Source organism: Neovison vison, chromosome 5 (assembly GCF_020171115.1).
Source record: "Neovison vison isolate M4711 chromosome 5, ASM_NN_V1, whole genome shotgun sequence".
Lineage (NCBI taxonomy): Eukaryota > Metazoa > Chordata > Mammalia > Carnivora > Mustelidae > Neogale > Neogale vison.
In genome coordinates this window covers 62,307,117-62,321,099 of record NC_058095.1, presented here as the reverse complement: position 1 = coordinate 62,321,099, position 13,983 = coordinate 62,307,117, and the positions used below count along the sequence as shown (strand labels likewise).

The 13,983-nt window shown below is 41.4% G+C and overlaps 1 pseudogene; it reads left to right on the top strand.

Moving 5' to 3' along the window:
• The first annotated feature begins 2,482 nt into the window (after positions 1-2,482).
• Positions 2,483-2,576, top strand: LOC122908096 (annotated as a pseudogene).
• The last annotated feature ends 11,407 nt before the right edge of the window (positions 2,577-13,983 follow it).

Below are 13,983 nucleotides of genomic sequence, written 5' to 3'. Positions count from 1 at the left end.
TTATTCTTCATTTTAAGAGCAGCGGGAAGCCATTGATGTGTTCGTAAGTAGGAAGAAGAATTTAAGCAGATGGTGGTTTTGATAAGATCCATCTGCTCACACTTTGGAGACGGGGTTGGAAGAAGGCAAGGGAAGATGGGGTTGACCACTTTGAAGATAATAAGTAGTCCAGGAAACTGAAAATAATAGCTTGGACTAGAGTGTTGACAGTAGAAGTGAAGAGACATAGCAGATTGTGTATGGTAGGAATAAAAATCAATAGGATTCAGTGAAGGACTTCAATGTGAGTCCTACCCAGTAAGTGGGTATGAATTTTATAACTGGATGTATGGTCAGAACCCTTCCCAAACCAGAAAATATTGAAAAAGGATCACCATTTTCAGTGGCAGGGAGAGAGAGTTGTTTTGGCATCTGATTGGCTTGATACCTTTGAGACAACCAAAAGGGCATTAGGGATAAGCGATCTGGGCTGGGAAGTGTGAGTTCAAGAGTTAGTTTTTATGAAACAATTAAAAACACGGGTTTGGAATATAGTATAGTGAGAGTATGAAATGAGACGTTAATTGGACTTAGCATTGAGTTTTAAGGAATTCCCAATTTTGAGGATATTTTTGAGAACAGTGAGCCTGAAAAGAAGACTGTAAAAGAGCAATCAAAATTCTGTTGTTTCAGCAACAAGTCAATCATCGGTTTAGCAAATGCTACCCTAACTGATATGATGGAGGGCAAATGGCAGACTGTAGAGGATGGAGATGGTGGATGGAGAGGAAGTCAGACAACTCTTTCAAGAAGTCTGGCTGAGGATTGCCTGGATGGCTCAGTTGATTAAGCATCCGACTCTTGATATCGACTCAGGTCATGAGTTCAATCCCTGCATAGGGCTCTGTGCTGAGTATGGAGCCTGCTTGAGATTCTCTCTCTCCCTCCCCCCCCACCACCCGCAACCCCCAATACAGCTGCATGTATGCTCTTTCTCTCTTAAAAAAAAAAAAAAAAAAAAAAAAGAGGTATGGCTGAGATGGATAAAGATGTGGGATCCAAAAGCCATCTGTTTTTTGTTTTGTTTTATTTTGTTTTTAAGTGGAAGACATATGAAGGATGTTTAAAACAAAACAAAAGGGGCAAATGGGTGGCTCAGTCAGTTGAGTGTCTGCCCTTAGCTCAGGTCCAGATCCCAGGGTCTTGGGATCCAGCCCAGCATCAGGCTCCCTACTCAGGGGGGAGCCTGCTTCCCCCTCAGTCCCTCCTTCTTGTTCTTTCTCTCTCTCTCTCTCAAATAAATAAATAAAATCTTTTAAAAAAATAAAACAAAACCAGAAACACTGAAGTACCCCAAGTTGAGAAGGAGAATCTTGTTATATGAGAGAACTGAAATAGTCAGGAAGGCATATGCAACCTAAAGGAAGAGGCACCAGAGCCTATGATAATGAGAGAAAAGAGATGAGCTGAATACTATTGGGTTGAGGTTATGTTTTTCATACCAGAAACCTATAGGCATTTCTGTCTGATGGTTTTTATTTTTATCTCTAAAGCTTACAGACTGAATTACTACACTCTTCACCCGGGAGGGGGAAAAAAAAAATTGAACCAACAGCTCTCTGTGGTTCCCCTCTGAAAAATCTTTGAACATGGTTTAAATTGCATGTGTGTTGAATTTGTCTGATCTTGAGAATCTCAGACCCTCAGAAGCAGAAATTAATGATCTTATCGGATCCCTTCATTTCAACTCTCCCTGAATATGCATTGGGCACTCCCACTGCCAGACACTCTGCTAATCACCAGGGATTCAAAGATAAACAAGAGAGCCTCTGACCTTGAAAAGATAATGGAATAAAAATATTTATGCAGTTAACTGTAATAAAGTTCTAAGCACTACAACTGAACAAAACTGGAGGTTTCCAGAGGAGGGAGCTAGTTCATTACAGGACCAAGAAAATGATCCCGGTCTCTAGACTCCAAATAGAGTGTCTTCCTCACTATCCATATATAATACTACTCTTATTATTCCACAAAAGAGATTTGCTGTGTAAATCTATTTGTTCAACCCACAAAGATAATATAATCTTTCAGCCTTCTTGTTAATGTACTCCCATCACTAATCCAAGATCAACACTCATTTTTACTATTGGCTGAGAAGTCTATGATTTGGATTCTGGCATAAACCACTCATTTCCCTTTAAACATTAGTTTGAAAACCATTAAACAGTAGATGGCCATCACCCCACATCCATTATTCACTAGAACAATTCTACTCAGCTAGGTCTCTCTAAGGCCACAGAACCAACCACAATTCTATCAGTACATTTATTTTTTCATTACTGCCACTGTCATAATTCTAACCTACTAGGAACCGAAATGTTTGCCCACTTTTTAGTTTTGTGTCTTTGATCCTCTAGATTGAAGCTATACTAATGAGTAAGAAGTAAAATTCTGGGTTGCGGACATTTCGGCATCAGATGGAGTCAAACATACATTAAATAGAGTGCCCCCTTCAGTGGCACATCTACTAAAATTGGAATGATGCAGAGAGGATGAACATGGATGACATACATTAAAGTGAATCCTTACCTTCTTGTGTTTCTTCAGAAATTTATTAAATATTTATCAAAGCACCGCAGTTGCCTGGGATGAGGCCAAGTGCATGCAGGGGAAAAAATAAACAAGACGGTTTGGGCTCTCAAGGAGTTCCTAGTATATAAATCCAGAGAATCTGTTTGGGACCTTTTCAAACCTTCAGTTTTGATTTGAAGGAGACATCTTGGAGTGGGGCAAATAAAACTTTCTAGAATGAAGACGAACAATGAAATTCATCACGCCCAGATTCACTTCCATGACAATGATTAGGAAGTATCAAAGTATCTAACTCATTTATTCTCTTTAGAGTTTCCTTCTGCTCTAGGAGGTGGCTGCTCTCCACAGTTGGCATATTTTCTCTGACAAGGAGAAGACTATGATGAGAAAACAAGGTATAATGAATTTGTTCATCTGTTCGCTCCACAAATAACCTGCCACCTGCCAACTCACAGGCGTCACACCAAGTACCCCGGGACAAATATAAAGACGAACGTACCGTTGAGAGCTAACCAATCTTGTGGAGGAGACAATGGTAGAAAAAGCAACTTGCGATGAAATTTATGAGGCAGGTATGTACACAATATGCTGTGGAAAATCTGCAAAAGAGGAGATTTCTTCTGACTGGGGTTGGGGAGAAAGCTCCTCAGGAGCGTTTAAGGATAAATGGGATCGAGACGCTTGGGAAGGAGAGGGAAGACAGTCCAGGCTTGACTTCTGTCTTTGTGGAATTTAAAAACACTGGAAGTCATGTGTCACATATCACTATACGAACCCAGATAAGAATTCCACTTGTTTTTTTTTTCTTCCATTTGGGAACCACTGAAATGTTGCCACATGGAGAACTGGATTTAGGAATAATTTGTTGTAGCAAATTAGAACCACAGGCTCCCTCTAAATTTATCCCTCCTGGTTGTTATGATTGAGGCCTCTCTCAACAACCAAATAGACAGGAAGGGAAATCTTGGAGGCCATAGCTCCTTACAGCTTGTCCCAGGCATTGCCTATAACAATGATGGAGCCGTGAGCCTTTGGAGGAAAGCAGAGCTTCTGGGGGAGCTGGAGGAGAAGGCTCAATTCTAAGGGCAAAGCACATAACCCTCACCTGGTTATGTTTCAGTCCCAGTTCTCAAAACAGGGGTGGGGAGAGAGACACAGCCGTGCACCTTACGTGGGAGAAAAGGCAACAAACCAAAAAAAGATTCATTTTTAGAAAGCCAAGCGCTAATCCGACAGTGGTTTTTCAAGAGCGCCTCAAGCATTAGTAGGTCATTAAATCTTTGTTAACGGTCCAGGAAAAAAATGTAAAAGGAGGGGGAAAAAGTGGTCATGGTTCTGTTTAAGTTTACTCAGCATGGAAATTTCATCAAATCACGGAATGGCAGGGATGAAAGGATCCACAGGACCCCCAACCAAGTCTCGACGCCCCTCAACAGTGTCCTAGGACAAGGTTCCACTCGCGCTCATCTCCTATGGAATGCAATTCACCAGAAACTGAATTTGGGTTTCACTTTTATAATTTGGGAATATAAAAGTCTAATCTGTCTTCCAGTACCAGTTGACTTTCAGAAACTTGAAAACTGCCCCTAGGGTCCTTCTGAATCTTCCTTTCTTCAGATTATTCCTTATGTACCATGGTTTTCTCAACATCTCCTCAGATGGCATGTTTGGTAGCCCTGGGCAACCTTCACTAGCTGTCATCTTGCCCTCCCCTGAAAGATGTCCCCTGGGCCACACCCCCCTTGCATTGTGGCCTGAGAAGTACACAAAATAGTTTAAGGATAATCTGACAACATAAAGTAGTAAAAGGCCACTATTACCCCCAGTTTCTTAATATGCTATTTCATTTAAAGTAGCCAAAAATATGAATGAAGAAAGCAACCTTGTTTGTCAGTCCTTTTAAATTCATGCCTTTATTTTTTTTTAAAGATTTTATTTATTTATTTGAGAGAGAGAGAGAGATAACAAGAGAGAGAGGAGCAGGAGGGAGAGGCAGAGAGAGAGAAACAGAGCCCAGATGTGGGACTCAATCCCAGGACCTTGGGGTCATGACCCGAGCAGAAGGCAGCCACTTAACCTACTGAGCCATCCTGGTGCCCTAAATCTGTGTCTTTAAATCATCAATCAAATGTTGATGATTTGCATCAAGTGAAGGTGAACAAAGTTGATGCAAAATATACCCATTTGTAAACCAATACTTTAACTTGAAACCAAAGGCTTCATGCGGATTCACGCATGTGTGCATGAAGTGTTTCTATCCTGGGTTTTCCTTCTTTTTTTTTTTTTTTTTTTAAAGATTATTTATTTATTTATTTGACAGAGAGAGAGAACAAGTAGGCAGAGAGGCAGGCAGAGAGAGAGAGGAGGAAGCAGGCTCCCTGTTGAGCAGAGAGCCCGACGTGGGACTCGATCCCAGGACCCTGAGATCATGACCTGAGCCGAAGACAGCGGCTTAACCCACTGAGCCACCCAGGCGCCCCTGGGTTTTCCTTCTTGACTCACCTGTTTAGAGGCCCCAGGATCCACCTGACCCTGAGAAAAAGTAAGGAGGAGCATTCACTGTGCCAATTTCACACATAGAGATTGAGGATAGCGTTGAGAAGTTACAAGTGTCACAGTGACAAGCTTAGGCAGAAAAAATAAATAAATAAAAGAACTCTCTTAATTTCTCTATAATTGAATTTCACAAAGCTACCAAAGCCCATTCTGATGATGGTAGAAAATGGGAACTTTCCCGTTCAAGATAAATGAAGCCAGTTCTAAATTATATGTAGTCTCTTTTGGATACACACCTGGTCCAGCTGCAATTTTCCTCTACCATCCCTGGTGGTGATCTGGTGTCAGGTTTTGGTGAGAGGGGATGTCTCAGCCTATCTAGAATTTCATGCTGTTGTGGCTTCCCTGTTCTGAGTTTTGCAAGTGGCCCCTGCTAGACCCACAGGAGACTGTCTATACCTCTCTCTCTGGTTCCAGGTCCATTCTGTATTACTTCATCCCAACCTCATCCTGTCCCATCTCCTGACCTGCCACCTCCTCCTTCATGTCTCTCCCAGAAGTGCAGGGAACTCTGATGTTCCCATCTTGCACCATGGTGAGGTCATGGAGGACTCAGAGGAGGGAATTTACATTGGGTCCACTATTCCTAAAGATGCCATGCCACATCATCATGTCTGTTTCATAAGCTCAGAGAAGGGGAACCCTAGTAGGCTTCTGGCTCCCATGGACTTGACCTGAAATGTAAGAGGCAAGCTCTCTAAAATTCTCCATGGACTCTTGGTTCTCCTCTGGGGCTTGATTCGGCAGAGGTTTGTATGTAGTTCTTTTTCAGGAACTGACTAGCATCACTGCCAATCATGTCTTCTTCCACCTCTCCCTTACTGCCCACTGCTACCCTGGATCAGCTTGGGGTTTGGAAAAGTTATTTTACATCACTGTGCACTGTGGTTTATGGCAGTAACTCTATCCTTCAAGTCTGCCAGATCCTGAGTCTTTTTGGCTCAAGAAGTTCTCTCTTAAAAAGCCCAGCTCTTGCCGCAGGAAACCCCAGCTTCCAAGACCATGTCTCTATCACTAATTTTTATAAACATGCTGAAATCGAACTGCCTTCTTTCTGCTGGCATGTGTCTGCCTCTACCATGCGGGAATGAGGCCTCTCACCAGAGTAGAGGGCTCTGAGCAACGTGACAATTGCAGGATGGCAAGACCTCAGTCATTGTCTGGGGATTTTAAATCTTTGTATTTATGTCATTTAATGCTGATTTAGGGATTCAGGAACATGGGGTTCATATTCAGTGACCCATCTCGTCACAGAATGTCACAGTCTGTGAGTTGGTAATTAGTGAGGGAATCATTCAAGGTCCTGGTGGGAAACATTTGCCTCAAATGGTTCAGATAGAGTGTTTAATGAGAGGTGTCAATAGGGTGAAGGAAACCAGTAAAGGAGGTTGAGGAAGCAACAGTGGAGGTCAGTCCCACCCCAGGGCTGAAGAAGCAACAGGAGAGTGGTAGAGGGTACCCAAGACTGGGAGAACTGGAGCCATGGAGAAAGAGCCATCCCAGAGGAGCTGTAGTTGTGAAGAGACTCTATCAATCACTTCCAGAACCTGAACACAAAGCAGGGAGTGGGCAGAGAAGAAGTTCATTGACATTGCTTTCCTCTTGTCTTCCTGCAGACAAGACCAGGACAGATGCCTCATTTCAAGCAAGCCTAGGTAAGATTGCTAGGGCTCACGGTCCCGCAGGGCACAGAGAAGGATAGGCACTAGGTCTTTGCAGGAGATGGGATGGAAGGAAATTTACAAACCTGGTGAGCAGAGCATTCAATGCTCCAGTTTTGAATCCTTGCCTTCTTTTTCCTACTCACTACTGAGTTAGTCTAAGTGGCTCGAATAGAAAGGCTATAAATACGGACCACTGAGCCTTTTATCAGATTGAGTCTTACAGGGATCCTTAATCTTTTTTTGTAGGTTACTACTACCTAGAGAATTTTAATACATGTATTTTAAAATATAACATATGCATATATTTGGCCAAGTTCTGAGAAAAATGCACTTGCCATACCAAATCCATATGATGTCAGAGAGTTCATGTGGCCCTTGAAGCCCATCTGTGGGTCCCCTAGGACCCCTGAATCCAACTTTAAGGACCTTTGCTCCAACTGGGCTAATATTTCAGAGACTTTTTCTCAAACAGCTGAGGTGCTGAGCACAGGGAACAGAAACATCTTTGTTCCTGAAAACACTTAGCTGGATGAATAAATTTCCCAGGTGCCTTCTTAAGGTTAGGCAAAGAAGAGAGTGATTGAAAATGAAAGAATGTTAACCTTAAAAAAAGAGAGAGATAAATCCAAGACTTCTGTTCAACAGGCATTGCCTGTCTCTTGTGTACTGAGAGCTACAGAATCCAAGAGCACCCCAGAGTAAAGATCAGCCAAAGGGCAACTCCAAGAGGATAAAAAAGAAGAGCAGAAAGAAAGGTGTAGGGAAGAACATGAAGTCCTGCCTTCTAATCCTTGACCACTCTCACCCATGAGAACTTGGAGACTTAGGGGGAGAGGATGCAGCACAGTGACTAGTTAGATGGAGAGTAGGGTTTGGATAGTTGGATTTTATCATGCAGTAGAATAGACTACCATGTCTTATTTGCTGACATAGCTTTCCTTAAGTCTCCATACACATCCTTTTTGTTGTTGTTGTTGTTGTTGTTGTATAAATTCATTGCAGAGGTCAATTCTTTGAACCTGTCTTTCATGGCCCTCAATGGTCTACTCACATCGACTCTTCCAAACTCTCCTCTTGCCACATCATGCCACACAACTCAGTCCCTTCTCCAGGACTGCTTCCTGTTTCTTCTCAATTGTCTGGCCTTATTTGTGTAGGACCCTTTTCCAGCATGCTTTTCCCTGTCCCTTCCCACTCACCCCCATCCTCCTGATATTATGCATCATTAACTATGAGGTTCCTATCTCATGGCTACCTCTCTAAAATTATTTTAATTCTAGTAAAATGAATTTTTTATTATAAGAGAAGCAGCAGCTGTGCTATCTATCCTACTTAGTAATTATAGTTATCTGTATAACATATTGCAGTTTACAAAATATGTGCATATGCACTGTGTATTCAAATGGTTATCACTGAGCATGACTCTCTAACGTCAATATGATTGGCTAACCTTGACTCTTTCAGAGTTGGCATGTGACCCAATTCTGGGCAATGAAAAAAAAAAAAAAAAGAAGAAGAAGAAGAGTTGGCTACGATGTGCCTGGGGAGAGCTTCCCCACTCCTGAGGAGATATAAGATAAGACCTCTCTTCATAAGGCATTGTGTGTGTGTGTATGATGCCTAGAACTTCCTCAGCCATCTTGTTCCCAGCTTGGAGAGGAAGCCAACACCAAGAATACCAGCTCCTGGGCATCTCAGAATATTGCAAGTTTAGTATTAACCAATCCTAACATCAATTAATCTCAGTGTCCACTCCCCCTCTGGACTTACTGTTATGTTAAAAACTAAATATCTATACTGCTTAAGCAGTTTGAGTCAGAGTTTTTTGTTAACAGCAGAAAGTATCCTAACTATGTACACTTAGCTTTGAAATTTTTTCTTAATGATGGTAGGAAATAGAAAGATGGTAACCCTAAAAACACAGGAAACAAAAACAAAAATAAAAAAGTAGGACTACATTAAGCTAAAAAGCTTCTGCACAACAATAACAAAAGAGAGTGAAAAGGAAACCTAAGGAATGGGAGAAAATATTTTCAAACCATAAATTTGATAAAGAGCTAACTTCCCAAATAGATAAGAAACCCCTCTAAATCAATAACAACCACACACAAAAAAAATCCTCTAAAAACCCAAAGATGAAAAGAAACTGGAAACTTTGCACACTGTTGGTGAGACAGCAAAGTGGCACAGCCACTATGGAAAACAATATGGAGGTTCCTCAAAAAATTAAAGAATAGAACTACCCTGTGATCCAGCAATCCCTCTTCTGGATATTTATCCAAAAGAAATCAGAATCTCCAAGAGATATTAACACTCTTATGCCCATTGTAGCAGTATTCACAATAGCCAAGTGTGGAAAAAATTTAAATATCCATCAACAAATGAATGGATAGTGAAAGGTATATACATACAATGGAATCTTATTCAGCCCTAAAAAAGAAGGAAATTTGCATATGTGACATGGATGAATCTTGAGGGCATTATGCTAAGTGAAATAAGCCAGTCCCAGAACAACAAATAAACTGCCACTTCAGTTCATTCCACTTATAAGAGGTGTTGAAGATAGTCAAATTCATAAAATCTGAAGTGGAATGATAATTGCCAGGGGCTGGGGGTATGGGGAAAATGGGGAATCACTAATCAACAGGCATAAAGTTTCAATGAGGCAAGATTCATAAACTAGAGATCTATTTTCCTATATTATAGCCAACAATAATGTACACCTAAAGACTTGTTAAGAAAATTAGTTTCTTGGGGCACCTGGGTGGCTCAACCATTAAGCCTCCAACTTTGGCTCAGGTTGTGATCCCAGGGATCAAGCCAGCATTGGGCTCCCTGCTCAGCTGGAAGCCTGCTTCTCCCTTTCCCACTCCCCTTGCTTGTGTCCCCCTCTCACTATGTCTCTCTCTCTGTGTCAAATAAATAAAATCTTAAAAAAAAAAAAAAAAGAGAGGAGTCAAGATGGCGGAGAAGTAGCAGGCTGAGACTACCTCAGCTAGCAGGAGATCAGCTAGAGAGCTTATCTAAAGATTGGAAACACCTGCAAATCCATCGGCAGATCGAGGAGAAGAAGAACAGCAATTCTAGAAACAGAAAAACAACCACTTTCTGAAAGGTAGGACTGGCGGAGAAGTGAATCCAAAGCGACGGGAAGATAGACCCCGGGGGGAGGGGCCGGCTCCCGGCAAGAGGCGGAGCAACGGAGCACAAAATCAGGACTTTTAAAAGTCTGTTCCGCTGAGGGACATCGCTCCGGAGGCTAAACCGGGGCGAAGCCCACACAGGGTCGGCGTGACCTCAGGTCCTGCGGGGTCACAGAAGGATTGGGGGTGTCCGAGTGTCGCAGAGCTTGCGGATATTGGAATGGGAAAGCCGGCTGCAGAGACAGAGCCGACAGTAAGCTCGCAGCTTGGAGTTGCCTTGAACCGGTCGCAAGCTCGGTGAGCTCAGAGCGCGGCCGGAGGTTGGGCAGACGCGAGTTACTGGGAGCTGTTTGCTGAGGGCGCACAGGGGAGCGGGGCCCCGGGCTCTCGGCTCCTCCGGGCCGGAGACCAGGAGGCCGCCATTTGTATTCCCGTACTCCGGAACTCTACGGAAAGCGCTCAGGGAACAAAAGCTCCTGAAAGCAAAGCCGAGCAGATCACTCAGCCCGGCCCCTGGTAAGGGCGGTGTAATTCCACCTGGGGCAAAGACACTTGAGAATCACTACACCAGGCCCCTCCCCCAGAAGATCAACAAGAAATCCAGGCAAGACCAAGTTCACCTACCAAGGAGTGCAGTTTCAATACCAAGGAGAGAGCAGCAGAATTCCAGAGGAGGAGAAAACAAACCACGGAACTCATGGCTTTCTGCCTGTGATTTTTCAGTCTTGCAGTTAATTTAATTTTTTTCTTTTTCATTTTTTTTCTCTTCTTCTGCTAAAATTTTTTATAACTTTTACCCTTTTCTCTTTTAACGTTTTTTAACTAGATTATCTAATATATATATTTTTCTTTTTTATACTTTTGTTTATTCATTTTCTTTTTTTTTAATTCTTTTTTTCTCTTTTTTTCTTTCTTTCTTTTTGAACCTTTTTTTATCCCCAAATCAGAAGAGATCCTAATCTCTTCAATCTTTTTTTTCTTAATTCTTTTTTAAATTCTTGATTGAATTTTTAATTCAATCTCTTTTTTTTAATTCTTTTTTTCTTTTTTTTCTTTCTTTCTTTTTGAACCTCTTTTTATCCCCAAATCAGAAGAGATCCCAATCAGAAGAGATTGGGAGATCCCAATCAAAGGAGATCCCAGTCAGAGGAGATCCCTCACCCAATCGTGAGGGGGGAGAAATCCCCCCTCACGATTTGGGATCTCTTCTGATTTGGTTAAAGCATATTTTCCTGGGATTGTTGCCACCCTTTTAGTATTTTACTTGCTCCTTCATATACTCTTAGCTGGACAAAATGACAAGGCGGAAAAATTCACAACAAAAAAAAGAACAAGAGGCAGTACCGAAGGCTAGGGACCTAATCAATACAGACATTGGTAATATGTCAGATCTAGAGTTCAAAATGACAATTCTCAAGGTTATAGCCGGGCTTGAAAAAGGCATGGAAGATATTAGAGAAACCCTCTCCAGAGATATAAAAGCCCTTTCTGGAGAAATAAAAGAACTAAAATCTAACCAAGTTGAAATCCAAAAAGCTATTAATGAAGTTCAATCAAAAATGGAGGCTCTCACTGCTAGGATAAATGAGGCAGAAGAAAGAATTAGCAATATAGAAGACCAAATGACAGAGAATAAAGAAGCTGAGCAAAAGAGGGACAAACAGCTACTGGACCATGAGGGGAGAATTCGAGAGATAAGTGACACCATAAGACGAAACAACATTAGAATAATTGGGATTCCAGAAGAAGAAGAAAGAGAGAGGGGAGCAGAAGGTATACTGGAGAGAATTATTGGGGAGAATTTCCCCAATATGGCAAAGGGAACGAGTATCAAAATTCAGGAGGTTCAGAGAACGCCCCTCAAAATCAATAAGAATAGGCCCACACCCCGTCACCTAATAGTAAAATTTACAAGCCTTAGTGACAAAGAGCAAATCCTGAAAGCAGCCCGGGAAAAGAAGTCTGTAACATACAATGGTAAAAGTATTCGATTGGCAGCTGACTTATCCACAGAGACCTGGCAGGCCAGAAAGAGCTGGCATGACATTTTCAGAGCACTAAACGAGAAAAACATGCAGCCAAGAATACTATATCCAGCTAGGCTATCATTGAAAATAGAAGGAGAGATTAAAAGCTTCCAGGACAAACAAAAACTGAAAGAATTTGCAAACACCAAACCAGCTCTACAGGAAATACTGAAAGGGGTCCTCTAAGCAAAGAGAGAGCCTACAAGTGGTAGATCAGAAAGGAACAGAGACAATATACAGTAACAGTCACCTTACAGGCAATACAATGGCACTAAAATCATATCTCTCAATAGTTACCCTGAATGTTAATGGGCTAAAAGCCCCAATCAAAAGACACAGGGTATCAGAATGGATAAAAAAACAAAACCCATCTATATGTTGCCTCCAAGAAACTCATTTTAAACCCGAAGACACCTCCAGACTTAAAGTGAGGGGGTGGAAAAGAATTTACCATGCTAATGGACATCAGAAAAAAGCAGGAGTGGCAATCCTTATATCAGATCAATTAGATTTTAAGCCAAAGACTATAATAAGAGATGAGGAAGGACACTATATCATACTCAAAGGGTCTGTCCAACAAGAAGATCTAACAATTTTAAATATCTATGCCCCCAACGTGGGCGCAGCCAACTATATAAACCAATTAATAACAAAATCAAAGAAACACATCAACAATAATACAATAATAGTAGGGGACTTTAACACTCCCCTCACTGAAATGGACAGATCATCCAAGCAAAAGATCAACAGGGAAATAAAGGCCTTAAATGATACACTGGACGAGATGGACATCACAGATATATTCAGAACATTTCATCCCAAAGCAACAGAATACACATTCTTCTGCACATGGAACATTCTCCAGAATAGATCACATCCTCGGTCCTAAATCAGGACTCAACCGGTATCAAAAGATTGGGATCATTCCCTGCATATCTTCAGACCACAATGCTCTGAAGCTAGAACTCAACCACAAGAGGAAGTTTGGAAAGAACACAAATACATGGAGACTAAACAGCATCCTTCTAAAGAATGAATGGGTCAACCGGGAAATTAAAGAAGAATTGAAAAAAATCATGGAAACAAATGATAATGAAAATACAACGGTTCAAAATCTGTGGGACACAACAAAGGCAGTCCTGAGAGGAAAATATATAGCGGTACAAGCTTTTCTCAAGAAACAAGAAAGGTCTCAGGTACACAACCTAACCCTACACCTAAAGGAGCTGGAGAAAGAACAAGAAAGAAACCCTAAGCCCAGCAGGAGAAGAGAAATCATAAAGATCAGAGCAGAAATCAATGAAATAGAAACCAAAAAAACAATAGAACAAATCAACCAAACTAGGAGCTGGTTCTTTGAAAGAATTAATAAAATTAATAAAATTGATAAACCCTTGGCCAGACTTATCAAAAAGAAAAGAGAAAGGACCCAAATAAATAAAATCATGAATGAAAGAGGAGAGATCACAACTAACACCAAAGAAATACAAACTATTATAAGAACATACTATGAGCAACTCTACGCCAACAAATTTGACAATCTGGAAGAAATGGATGCATTCCTAGAAACATATAAACTACCAAAATTGAACCAGGAAGAAATAGAAAGCCTGAACAGACCCATAACCAGTAAGGAGATTGAAACAGTCATTAAAAATCTCCAAACAAACAAAAGCCCAGGGCCAGATGGCTTCCCGGGGGAATTCTACCAAACATTTAAAGAAGAACTAATTCCTATTCTCCTGAAACTGTTCCAAAAAATAGAAATGGAAGGAAAACTCCCAAACTCATTTTATGAGGCCAGCATCACCTTGATCCCAAAACCAGACAAGGATCCCATCAAAAAAGAGAGCTATAGACCAATATCCTTGATGAACACAGATGCGAAAATTCTCACCAAAATACTAGCCAATAGGATTCAACAGTACATTAAAAGGATTATTCACCACGACCAAGTGGGATTTATCCCAGGGCTGCAAGGTTGGTTCAACATCCGCAAATCAGTCAATGTGATACAACACA